This window comes from Rhipicephalus microplus, chromosome 6, assembly GCF_043290135.1.
Source record: "Rhipicephalus microplus isolate Deutch F79 chromosome 6, USDA_Rmic, whole genome shotgun sequence".
Taxonomy (NCBI): domain Eukaryota; kingdom Metazoa; phylum Arthropoda; class Arachnida; order Ixodida; family Ixodidae; genus Rhipicephalus; species Rhipicephalus microplus.
Window position 1 is genome coordinate 43,353,922 of NC_134705.1, and position 13,251 is coordinate 43,367,172.

Genomic DNA, 13,251 nt, shown 5'->3' on the forward strand with positions numbered 1-13,251 from the left:
ATACGTGTTGAGGCCGCAACGGAAATGGCTTAATGTCCTACAATACATAGGAAAGGACCTGACCAGGCGTTGTTAACGCAGAAAAATACACGTAAGAAAGTTGGCGAAAAAATGATTCTGCAATGCACTTCTCTAAACATCATTTGACGAGATCATCTGGGGTAGCATGTATAGACTAAAAGAAAACCTCTATTTTTAAAAAAGTTTACGTGTTTCATTTGTCTATAACAAAAACGAAAGCAACAGCCGTAAAGTATACGCTTACAACCTTCGTTATACCTGTTTCACTACACTGACAATTATCGGACTGATTTTCGCTTGTGAACCTACTTTCTGATACATCTGCAGGAATGATATCGAGTCACAAATATCAAAGATCATAAATGATCAAAGAGCCATGATATCAAAGATCATAAATGTCTTTATGATCTTTGACTGCACGAGTAATAAATAAATGTCTTTATTTCCTGACGAACGGAGCAGCAGATGCTGGAAGCACAGCTGCGTCACCCAAGATAGGATTCCATGCACCGAACAGGAAAAACTGCACAAAGAAGGGCGGTGCGTTGAAAGGCGAACGCATCGTAGCTGCTCTCCCGTGCCCACTGAAGGACGACAGGCGATGCCACTCGTTTAAATCGGCCCGGTTAGGTGATGTCCACGACGATGGTGCTGCTGGGCTGGTTACTGGGGTAGTCACCGTCTCCAGCCAAGGTTGAAAGTAAAGCCGATCCTGTGTGGTACTTGTTTCCACGACGAACGGAGCAGCAGACGCTGGAAGCACAGCTGCATCACCCAAGATAGGATTCCATGCGCCGAACAGGAAAAACTGCACAAAAAAGGGCGGTGCGTCGAAAGGCGAACGCATCGTAGCTGCTCTCCTTTGTCCACACGACAGTGACATTCCCTATTCAGTGACATTGCCTATTGAAACGTCTTGCATCACTTGAAGCAATTTCCATCATGGTGGTCTAAAGGTTATAGTGTTCGACTGCTCACCCGAAGGTAGCGGGATAAAATTTCGGTCATTTTCAATTGCGGCGAAATGCAACAGGCTCGTATACTTACATTTAAGTGATCTTTGACGAAACACCTGGTGGTCAAAATTTCCGAAACCCTACGGCGTCGCTCATAATCATGTCCCGGGTTCAGGGAGTGAAACCCTTAGAATGGAACTCGGAGAGTTTACTCCTTCTTGCACTAATGTCGAGTGCGGGATATTCAATGCTTCTTATAAGGTGTGATTTCACTTTCTTCGGTTGAATGAAGTGTGCAGGTCTGCGCACTGTTCCAATTCTTTGTCCCCCCCTCCTCTGGTGATCATTTGACTGTATATGTACTAAATAATAATACACCAATGAACAGACGCACGAAATAGAAAAAGTGAGCTCGGATGTTATAGCCTATTCAATAGGCCACTACCACGCAAAAAGTTCAATAATTTCTTCACTGATTTTCTGTGTGAAGACAGATCATGCCGCCTTTCAAGGCCTGACTGTTCTGACAAGGGTCTGTCGTCAAGTCGAGCTAATGCAGCAGCTAGCTGCCGTCTTTGCACTCTGTAACGAGGGCAGTGAGAGAGAATGTGCTCTAATGTTTCATCACTGCCGTTTCATCGTGTGCAGGGTAGCAAGCTGAATGCTCCAATTTCTGGTTAACCTCCCGGCCGTTCCCTCATTTTATTCTCTCTCACACACACCAATGAATAAAAATTACATGTACGAAGTATCTCATGTACAGGGGCATGATGTTCCTGTTAACATAACCTATGCCCCGCCGCGGTGGTCTAGTGGCTAAGGTACTCGGCTGCTGACACACAGGTCGCGGGATTGAATTCAAGCTGCGGCGGCTGCATTTCTGTTGGAGGCGGAAATGTTGTAGGCCCGTGTGCTCAGATTTGGGTGCACGTTAAAGAACCCCAGGTGGTCGAAATTTCCGGAGCGCTCCGCTACGGCGTCTCTCATAATCATGTGGTGGCTTCAGGACGTGAAACCCCACATATCAATCATATCAATAAATATTTAGCTGTAAAACTCAATCCAAGTGTAATGAAAACCAACTAGCCTAACTCGTAATTCAGCATTCTTAGTGCAGAAAAGCCACGGACATTTACCATTCCCTTGTTCGTGGGATGCTTGTTCGTGAGCTGCGGCGATGGCGTAGTGGTTAGAGCATCCGCCTCGCCTGCAAGAGGTCCGTGGTTCAAATCCCGGTACAGCGCAGTTCCAAACCGGATTAAAAAAAAATCCGCGTGTTGATGGAACTGCATTAAGAGGCCTGGGGTGCGGCCTCACCGGCAAACACCGCCGAGAACGTACTCCCTCACCAGAGAAGGATTGGCCACCGTGGTGCAGTATCTGGCCACTACCTCCCACATGCTTACGTCAAATAACTCACGGCCCTCAGTCCCCAGCAGCTGCGAAGCAACTGACCACGGCGGCGGTCAGATCTGCAACGCAGCAGAGGGTGCTAAGAATCTCTGGATCCGGACAGGCCGCCATTGGAACCTGAACTTGGCGACGTTTAACGCTAGAACCTTATCTAATGAGGGAAGTCTAGCTGTACTATTCGAGGAGCTAGAGGGTGTTAAATGGGATATAATAGGGCTCAGTGAGGTTAGGAGGACAGATGAGGCCTATACGGTGCTACAGAATGGGGACGTCCTTTGCTACAGGGGCTTGGCAGACAGAAGAGAACTGGGAGTGGGGTTCCTAATTCACAGAAACATAGCTGAAAACATAGAGGAATACTATAGCATTAATGAAAGGGTGATAGGTATTGTAATTAAACTGAATAAAAGATACAAAATGAAGGTAGTACAGGCTTACGCGCCTACATCCAGCCATGATGACGCTTCAGTTGAAAGCTTCTATGAAGACGTGGAATCGGCAATGAGTAAGGTAAAAACACAGTATACTATAGTGATGGGCGACTTTAATGCAAAGGTAGGGAAAAAGCAGGCTGGAGACCAGGCAGTAGGAGATTATGGCATCGGCACTAGGAACGCCAGAGGAGAGCTACTAGTAGAATTCGCAGAACGCAATAATTTACGGATTTTGAATACCTTCTACAGAAAACGAGAAAACCGCAAGTGGACATGGAGGATCCCTAATGGCGAAAATAAGAACGAAATAGACTTTATAATGAGTGCACACCCTGGAATCGTGCAGGATATGGAAGTGATTGGCAAGGTACGATGCAGTGACCATAGAATGGTACGGTCTCGAATTCACCTAGACTTGAAGAAGGAACGACAGAAACTGATACGCAAGAAGCCAATCAATCAGCTAGCACTGAGAGGGAAAGTACAGGAATTCAGAGTGTCGCTGCAGAACAGGTACTCGGCTCTTAGTGAGGAAACCAACCTTAGCGTAGATACAATGATTGATAATCTGACGAGTATCATTACGGAGTGTGCAGTGGAAGTTGGAGGCAGGGTGGTTAGACAGGACACTGGAAAGCTTTCCCAGGAAACGAAGAACCTAATTAAGAAGCGTCAAATCATGAAAGTGTCAAGTACAACAGACAAAATAGAACTGGCAGAGCTTTCGAAGTTGATTAATAGACGTAAGGTATGCGATGTAAGAAGGTATAACATGGAGAGAATTGAACATGCTCTGAAAAACGGAGGAAGTGTCAAAGCATTGAAGAGGAAACTTGGGATAGGCAAAAGTCGGATGTATGCACTAAGGGATAAAGAAGGCAAAATAACTACCAATATGGATAGGATAGTTAATATAGCGGAGAAGTTTTACAGAGATCTGTACAGTAGCCGAGACAACCACGACCTTATTACTGTAAGAACTAGCAGTAATCCAGATTACACCCCTACAGTAATGATAGAAGAAGTCAGAAAAGCTTTGGAGAGCATGCAAAGGGGCAAAGCTGCTGGTGAGGATCAGGTAACATCAGATCTGCTGAAAGATGGAGGACAGATTGTGTTAGAAAAACTAGCCACCCTGTTTACGAGGTGTCTCCTGACGGGAAGAGTACCAGAGTCTTGGAAGAACGCTAACATCATCTTAATACATAAGAAAGGAGATGACAAGGACTTGAAGAATTACAGGCCGATCAGCTTGCTCTCTGTAGTATACAAGCTATTTACAAAGGTAATTGCTAACAGAGTAAAGAAAACATTAGAATTCAATCAACCAAAAGAACAAGCAGGATTTCGAACAGGCTACTCAACAATTGACCACATTCATACTATCAATCAGGTAATAGAGAAATGCTCAGAGTATAACCAACCACTATACATAGCCTTCATAGATTACGAGAAGGCGTTTGATTCTGTAGAAATATCAGCCGTCATGCAAACACTGCGGAATCAGGGCGTAGATGAACCATATATAAACATTCTGGAAGAAATCTACAGGGGATCAACTGCTACCATAGTGCTTCATAAAGAAAGCAACAGAATACCAATCAAGAAGGGTGTAAGGCAGGGGGACACAATTTCCCCAATGCTATTTACCGCGTACTTACAGGAGGTTTTCAGAAGCCTAGAATTGGAACAGTTAGGGATAAGAGTCAATGGAGAATACCTTAGTAACCTGCGCTTCGCCGATGACATTGCATTGCTGAGTAACTCGGGGGACGAATTGCAACTCATGATTACGGAGTTAGACAAGGAGAGCAGAAAGGTGGGTCTTAAAATTAATCTGCAGAAAACGAAAGTAATGTACAACAACCTCGGCAAGGAGCAGCGCTTCGAGATAGGTAATAGTGCACTTGAAGTTGTAAAAGACTATGTCTACTTAGGGCAGGTAATAACCGCAGAGCCGAACCACGAGATTGAAGTAACTAGAAGAATAAGAATGGGGTAGAGCACATTCGGCAAGCACTCTCAAATTATGACAGGTAGATTGCCACTATCCCTCAAGAGGAAGGTATATAACAGCTGTATCTTGCCGGTACTTAGCTACGGAGCAGAAACCTGGAGACTTACAAAGAGGGTTCAGCTTAAATGGAGGACGACGCAGCGAGCAATGGAAAGAAAAATGGCAGGTGTAACCTTAAGAGACAAGAAGAGAGCAGAGTGGATTAGGGAAGAAACGGGGGTTAAGGATATCATAGCTGAAATCAAGAAGAAGAAATGGACATGGGCAGGGCATGTAGCGCGTAGACAGGATAACCGCTGGTCATTAAGGGTAACTGACTGGATTCCCAGAGAAAGGAAGCGGGTTAGGGGGAGACAGAAGGTTAGGTGGGCAGATGAGATTAAGAGGTTTGCGGGTATAAATTGGCAGCAGCAAGCACAGGACCGGGTTAACTGGCGGAACATGGGAGAGGCCTTTGTCCTGCAATGGACGTAGTCAGGCTGATGATGATGATGATGATGATGATGATGATGATTTTATGAACATGGTTTAACTCAGGGTGTAACATGCTACAGTGCATTCCTTGTGTAGAAAGGCATGCTTGTCTTGTTTAGGTAATTGCATCCGAATACGTATCAATCATTCCATGGTTTCAAAAAATGGTAAGAAGGCTTCTTACGATCGTGGTCAAGACACGTGATGGTAATAGTCAGGCTGTTCTGGTAGTTCGTGCGGTGAGTGTAGCCTGTGAAGACAGTTGTGTAATCTGAAATCATACACATAAAAATTGTTAAGTTGTTGCAAAATGCGAAAAATGTGGCATGCAAAGATTGGCGTGCATGCTAACCTACTACTTCTCTGTATGTTGTGTTGTGCATCGTTACTTGGAAGACTTGGAGCAAGGTTACAACAAAAAAAAGAAAACAAGAGGAGGCAGAAAGAACGTCGGTTCGCTCTTTCTCTCTCTTCCTGTTTTGTTTTTTCTTATTTGTAACTTTTCGTCTCGTCTTTCAATAATTGGTTGCCTTTCTTTGTCCTGTCTTTGTTTCTGTCTTTTTCTCATGCTTTGTTTCATTTTTATTTCAAAGCGCAATACCTCCTTCTAAGTATTTTTTCTAACTACTTTTTCTTTCATTCTTGCACTTCGTTGTTGTTATTTGTGCTTAGCAGCGCAACAAGTCAGCTGCTACACACAACAATGATAGTCCCTGCATTTACATTAAAAGGGCTCTGCAGCACTTTTTCGAAAAGCTATAGTATGGCTTCACTAAAGGAGGTGATGGCCTCAAGAACTCCCCGCGGATAAAATTTTTGTAACCTGCCCACACAAGCGGAGTTACAAAGATTTGTACCACCCTGCACTTGGATTCTCTCTTGTCTCATCCCAACGAAAGCACTGGAAGCTAAGCAGGGAGGGATGACATGAGGCGAAAAACCTTGCACGTGCGCTTCGTGACCTTGAGCCTTCTTAGTCTGTCTTATTTTCTTCGAACACGTGGCTTTTTAGTGCGTCACTGTGCTGTGCTCCCAGCCGGGCTGCAGAAATTGAGTGCCTTCTTCTAACCACAACCACCAACACCACATTCCGCAGCGTTCCGCAGCGACCCGAGAAACAACTAAGAGCGCCATGCCCAAATCAACCAGTGAATTTTATAATAGCTGTGACGAGTGATTATTAAGCTTGTCTCGTAATTTAACAATATTTAGAAAGCGTTATTTAGCGGACTTTGAAAATTTCTGGTAAATCCCAGGCCTTGTGCTTTGCTCGCTTTTTCTCGATAGCCTCGACTAACGATCGGCCGCGTTTTCTGGCCATGTGTAAAGAATGATGCAAGGTCCGTTTAAGGGTACGATGAAATTCGACAACCTGACGCGTCAAGTCACCTCGATGAAACATCAAAGTATATCACATCGGAGAAAATTGTACATACAAGAAGTTGTGTGTCTGATTTAAAACATGAACACTTCCTTCTAAGTTGAACCGCACATTAAGGACGATGTGTTTTGAGAACTGCGAGCAGGGCATCTCAACGCTGCCATTTTTTCTTCATCAATGTTAGCGAAGATAAAAGTGCGTGTCCTCCCTTGTTTTCATCATCGCTGTCTCTAATTTTATCAAACAGATTTACTTGAACGTCCACAGCAACAGCGCGGACGCAGCCTGCCAGCAATTTCCACGGGCAGGCTGTCTACGCAGAGCTCTTCCGGACACTACACTAAACTTGTGTATTAACGAACAACGCATTACGCTATGCTCGCAAGCCTCAGAATTTCCTCGTACGACGTCGTCCCCCAAATCTCTGAGTTCGCTTGCAACTTTGAGGGTGCTTCGACTCCGCCGTTAAAGACTGCTGCACGACAGCTTTAACGGCTGCCATTCGCATCGCCTTCTCACTTCCTTGTCTCGCTTCGCCCCTCGGTGATCACCTCAACGGTGCCGAGAGGAAGAAAACACTTGTTCTGGAAATACTGGCCATTCTAAGCTCTCCTAAAAATGCCTGCTGCAAGTACAGTTTGATAAAGCTTACTGCCTTATCAGTTGTCTTTTTGTCAAGTAGCCAAGTATAGACTGCGTGTTTGTTTGGCAATTCACGCCACACGGCAGCTGCACACTTTGTTGCTGCTGTCTTATGACGGCAAATAATTATTCCAAAGCACTGTGCGATGGGCACGCCTGGAAAGTCACCTCGTTGCGCAATTCAAGTAGTGTGGCACTTGCACGATTATAAGTTCTGGCCACGAAATATCTCATGCGTTAATTCGGCTCCTCATCTGTACAGTTTTTTCATATTTCTCGCTTTTATTTAATCAGCTTGAACCACTACTGTAAGCTGTGTTTTGTAACACCTGTTTGCCATGCAGAATACCTGGGTTACATTCTGAATTTTACCCCTGATATTTATTCTTTGAATGCATCGCTGTTTTACCGGTTACCCACAACACTAATTTTCGCTCACAATTAACGTAGCCGACATTGGACATTCTTAAGACAGAGGCTCCGTAACCCTCTCGCTTGGAAATAGAACGGTGGTTCACTGTACGTGCGGCAAGAGCTTATCGCTCTTTACTGCTGTAAGCTCAGGCTCATCACGTTTCTTTAAACTGTCATCCCCTATGCTTGCTTCAACCGCTTTTTGATCAACACGAGTCACTGTGCAACACTTATGCGGCAGACCCCACTGAACACATGCGGCTTATTAGTGAGATTCTTTCATTTGTATGCTTGTTGCGCATGCGTCACACCCCATATACGCATTGATGTTCATTTATAAAGGCTTTACCATATTTTCTTTGGTCTGGGCATGATAAAACCTGCCTAATTAACCAGGTCTTTTCTTACTAATAATGCTGCGGAAACTCCATAGGCTACCATTTGTTGTTACTGCTTTTTGTGAAAACTTATTCAGACATTGAATATTTGTTTCGCCTTGTTTCAAGCAAGTGCGAACACACAGTCAGGTTCGTTATTGTAAAGGCTCCCGCGGATATGTTTTTGATGGTCACTTTTACCGGTGTCAACTAATACTTTCACGTATTTGAGATCTCCTCTACCGTGTTACAGTATATAAGCTTAGCAGCGCTACATAACTGTCTTTACAGGGTCATACGCTAAGGTATCTTTGACGAGATATGTTGCTTATCATAGAAGCGCGCACGGCGGCGGAGAGTCCTAGTGGTGCCTGCTCCCCTTAATCACCTAAGAGGGGGAGAAGGCACAAGGTACCTGCCCTATGAGGCAGTAGTACGGAGACAAACCATTGACCTTCCCCCCCCCCCTTCCGTAACCATTGGGAACTCTGCGCACGCTTATCTAGCGTATTATACTAAAAAAATGTATTTAGGCCTTTAGCTTACAAGTGCAGGGAGAAAGAACATTTCTTCCTGCACGCAGCAACTTATATAAACTTCTGGTTATTCAGTAAAATAATAAAGCGGTATCAAGCATGCTGCCCTCCCCAACATCAACAAATTATTTCGCCTGATCTGCAAATTCTCTGGCCGTATGGTGAATGTGACATTCCTCATGGAGAAACAAATTCAAATAAAATTATTCGCTTCAACAAAATTGGTAAGAAAACGACATTTTTCAGAAATATATTGCTCATAGCAGAATGAACAAGACAGCAGTTCAAATTGTTCAATAATTGCATAGACAATGGTTAATATTAAACGAAGTAAGTTAATAAGGGTAGCGACACTAATGTAATTAAACTTATGCGTCATTTGTTTAGGATTCTTGCCCGGAAGCGTATAACAGGAAGGCATGACAGGAGCTATTGATTGCCTATGATGAGCTAAAAAGTGAATTTGATGAGATATGTGTCAACGAAAGCTCGAAAGCAAACGTTGGGAGCTGGCATTAGTTCAAAGAAAGGGGAGGGACAAATGTTGGAAAGAAACATAGCTTCATCAACCATATGCATTTACGAGGTAAAAATAATATTGTGGCACTTGCGCTGGTCTATTATCATCTGAGTCTTAGGCAATTAAAAAGAAAGGTATATTCTAGAGAAAGAGGAAATGCTCATGTAAAAGGCGGGTGGATCAACCAGAATAATTATTTTGATTTGCCATCCAGCACTGGCGAAAAGGTAAAAGGAATAAGTAAGCCGTAATAATTCAAGGCTTACTTGAAACAACCTAACTCTTACAGTTTCTTCACAGGTGTGCTGCGGAGACCTTTACGGTATATTTTCGAACATCCAATATGTTCCGTGAACAATTGCTTCTTAGGAACAAGTCGTTGAATTGAAACATTGCTTTTAATGGGAAGGTAACGAAATTCGGTAGATACCACTAACCCTGTGAATAATTGTCATGCAAAGTATTCGACGGGAAGGTGGCTTTGGGGGTAATTTTTCTATGAAGTGGAATGTTACGAAATGACGCTATATGTGTGTAGAAATGATATGCGGACGCACGCAAGATAATCAGCCAAATATGTTGTATAACCAGTTGTTCACCTACTGGTACTCAATGATGCGACAATGCCCACAGCTCACATGTGTATTGCGAACAGAAGTAGTATATCTGGAGATGCCATGCTTACATTTGTCCATTATGTTGTCCGTTATAGGATGCACATATGTTTCACGATTCCATGTACATTTGTGGAAGGCTTACTAGCAGTCCTTGAAGAAAGTCATCATGTTCATCACCTTGATCATTTAGCAACAACAGCTGAATAGAACTTGTTTTCGGATCCGTTCGCAATCGTGGCGATGCGGGTCGATGTGTAGGAGAGAATGAGGCATAGTTCTGTGTACTGTTGAAAATTGTGGATGTCTCCTACGAAGAAATGATCTATGACGGCTCCTGTCCTGGGTGTGCGAATTATGTCTTGTGCTAACGAGTTCACATTCAACTTTGAACAGTGGCAGATCGGGTAGTCAGCCTCGATCAGAAACGTAAGAGCACGGAAGCAAACACAAAGGACGAAAAAACATGTACCGAAAAGCGCTTGTCTGCATCCGTTACAATACCATCCAATAATTGTGTTTGCATCGACGCTGTTACGTTTCTGGTATACCTTGAAAACATAAGTAATGTAGTATAAGAAACAGCGGTTGTAACAAATGAAGTGAACGTCATGTCATCCTGGGAGACCATTTACGTGGCCTGAATAAACTGGAGTATCAAAAGACCACGTTCTAATGGTTCGTCTGCTCGAGCTGCAATTTACGGGTCAATGCATGTAGTGAAAATTATTTACGTGTGTACTTTTTGTTATATGTATGCATATTTTGGCATTTATTTACTTATTAAGATAGCTAATCATGAATTGTAAGAGCGGAAAGTCAATGCTACAACGACAACGGACATTACAACCCGGCTGTTATATTCGGTGGGTCATCACCATGTCGATTCCAACAACCGTAAGATTTGCCAAAATTTCGATTGCGCATGTTAGCTGTCATCTTGTAGATTGAGGCTATTAGTCACCTATAGTGCACAACTACTTACTTCACATGAATTATGCCAAGCTGGTATGTACCACACGTGACTGAGGAAAGTTGTTTAACGCACGATACCAGAAACATTTTGGATTGTTCATGTCTCGAAGAGTGAAACCAGTTCACTGAACGGCCGCTATGTCAATTTTGGTATGTTACAACATAGATAGATGCATAGATAGATTGATGGAAAGATGTATGAATAGACAGATAGATAGATAGATAGATAGATAGATAGATAGATAGATAGATAGATAGATAGATAGACAGACAGACAGACAGACAGACAGACAGACAGACAGACAGACAGACAGACAGATAGATAGATAGATAGATAGATAGATAGATAGATAGATAGATAGATAGATAGATAGATAGATAGATAGATAGATAGATAGATAGATAGATAGATAGATAGATAGATAGATAGATAGATAGATAGATAGATAGATAGATAGATAGATAGATATACAGATACATAGATAGATAGATAGATAGATAGATAGATAGATAGATAGATAGATAGATAGATAGATAGATAGATAGATAGATAGATAGATCGATAGATAGATAGATAGATAGATAGATAGATAGATAGATAGATAGATAGATAGATAGATAGATAGATAGATAGATAGATAGATAGATAGATAGATAGATAGATAGATAGATAGATAGATAGATAGATAGATTAGCATAAAATATTCAGCATTCCACCATATCCAGCGAACCCTGCAGTTCCTTTTTCCTTTCCATTTCATGTTACCTCATTTCTCAGTTTGTCCTCCAGGTGGCTGATCACCCCCGTCAGCAAGCGACTGCCCTAATGTTCGTTGCATGAAAGTGGTCTGTCTCCTACTAGAAAGAGAAAAAATCCCAGTAGTCTTTCCATGCGGTGGCGTATAGCTAAGTGACACACTGCAAGTGACACCACGTACGTGAGTGTAACCCAGCTAGCAGTATTCTCTACTACTTCGACAACAAGTGGAGTGTATTGTTAATTATTTTTTAGCTTTATTTCACCTTATGCTGAATGTGAACGATTGAATGTTCCTAAGCTATCATTACAAGAAAATTATTGCTTCGGTTCGTGGGCACGTCCTTCAGTGATAGCTGAATGATGATAACGCTCTTATTCTCCAGAGATGCTTTATTGGCGGCAGCCCATCCATCTTTGTTTCTTCGGGTCTTGCAGTTGCAGTGAGGCAACACGGAGCAGTGACATGCTATGCTTTATTGTAGGACTTTGAGCATGCCCACTTCTTCCAATACTGATGTGTATGCAATAAACATGTACTTTATGTTTCTGTCGAAGAGAGACTATGAATCGCGGGTCATCTATGGGCTGTCTTGGGGAATGCACGCTCGCGATGCATTACAAGAGCATCCCACTGGCACAACAGATATATGGGCTTACAATTACAGTTACTAGAGATGTTATGTTGCCCCGCCGCAGTGGTCTAGTGGCTAAGGTACTCGTCTGCTGACCCGCTGGTCGCGCGCTCGAATTCCGGCGGCGGTGGCTGCATTTCCGATGCAGGCGGAAATGTTGTGGGCCGGTGTGCTCAGATTTAGGCGCACGTTAAAGAGCCCCAGGTGGTCGAAATTTCCGGAGCCCTCCACTACGGCGTCTCTCATAATCATATGGTGGTTTGGGGAAGTTAAACCCCGCATATCAATAAAAGAGATGTTATGTTACCGGTGCTGAATCGTCCTACCCTAGCTCCAATTTCTATGCTAAGTTGTAGCTTAGCTGCAATGTCTTTTCAATATTAATTGCCAGCGGCGTACAGTCTGTGCCTGGAGCTTGGGCGAAGGACGTCAAATGTGGTAATCCACAGAGTTATTTTAATTAGCAATGTATTTTACCTAAAGGTGTCCAAGGTAAAAGTTGTTATGTATAGTAAGTCTAATTTAACAAAATTTCAAATGTTTACCTGAGCCGTTTTCCTCTGCTGCTTCTTTTTGACCATGTGGGCCTAGATGCCACGAAAGCACAATTTTATGAACACCAGTTGATATATTACTGTACAAATAGGAGTGCTGCGGACTGTGCACAAGGGTGCTTAATACTTTGTCAGGCGATATGCTTTCCGTCCCAAGATCATTTCTTGTCTTCTTGCACACAAAAGCTATTGCATATTTTTGAAACTGAATTGAAATTCAATGTCTGGGGTTTTGCATGACAAAAGCACAGTATGATTATGTGGCACAACTTCGTGGAAAGCTCCGGAAATTTTGAGCGCTTGCTGCCCTCTCAAGTGAACTGACATCGCACAGCACATGAGCCTGCAGCGTTTCGCCTGCTTGTAAATGCGGCCGACGGGAATGAACCCGCGACCTTCGAGTCAGCAGCAGAGCAGCGTAACCGCTGCAACTCCTGACGGTCGAAAGAAAGAGAGCTTATTAGTCAAGGATGAAAAAGAACAACATTTAGTAATGATTTTTGTTGTGATCTCTCTATACACGCGTATAAC

At 43.2% G+C, this 13,251-nt stretch overlaps 1 long non-coding RNA gene across 1 annotated transcript; it reads right to left on the reverse strand.

Moving 5' to 3' along the window:
* Nucleotides 1–444: 444 nt before the first annotated feature.
* Nucleotides 445–12,251, reverse strand: LOC119168132 (uncharacterized). Its single transcript, XR_005109443.2, has 3 exons — nt 11,541–12,251; nt 5,500–5,586; nt 445–829 (listed from the first exon to the last, which is right to left on the reverse strand). It is a non-coding gene; the product is annotated as an uncharacterized LOC119168132 (long non-coding RNA).
* Nucleotides 12,252–13,251: the final 1,000 nt, after the last annotated feature.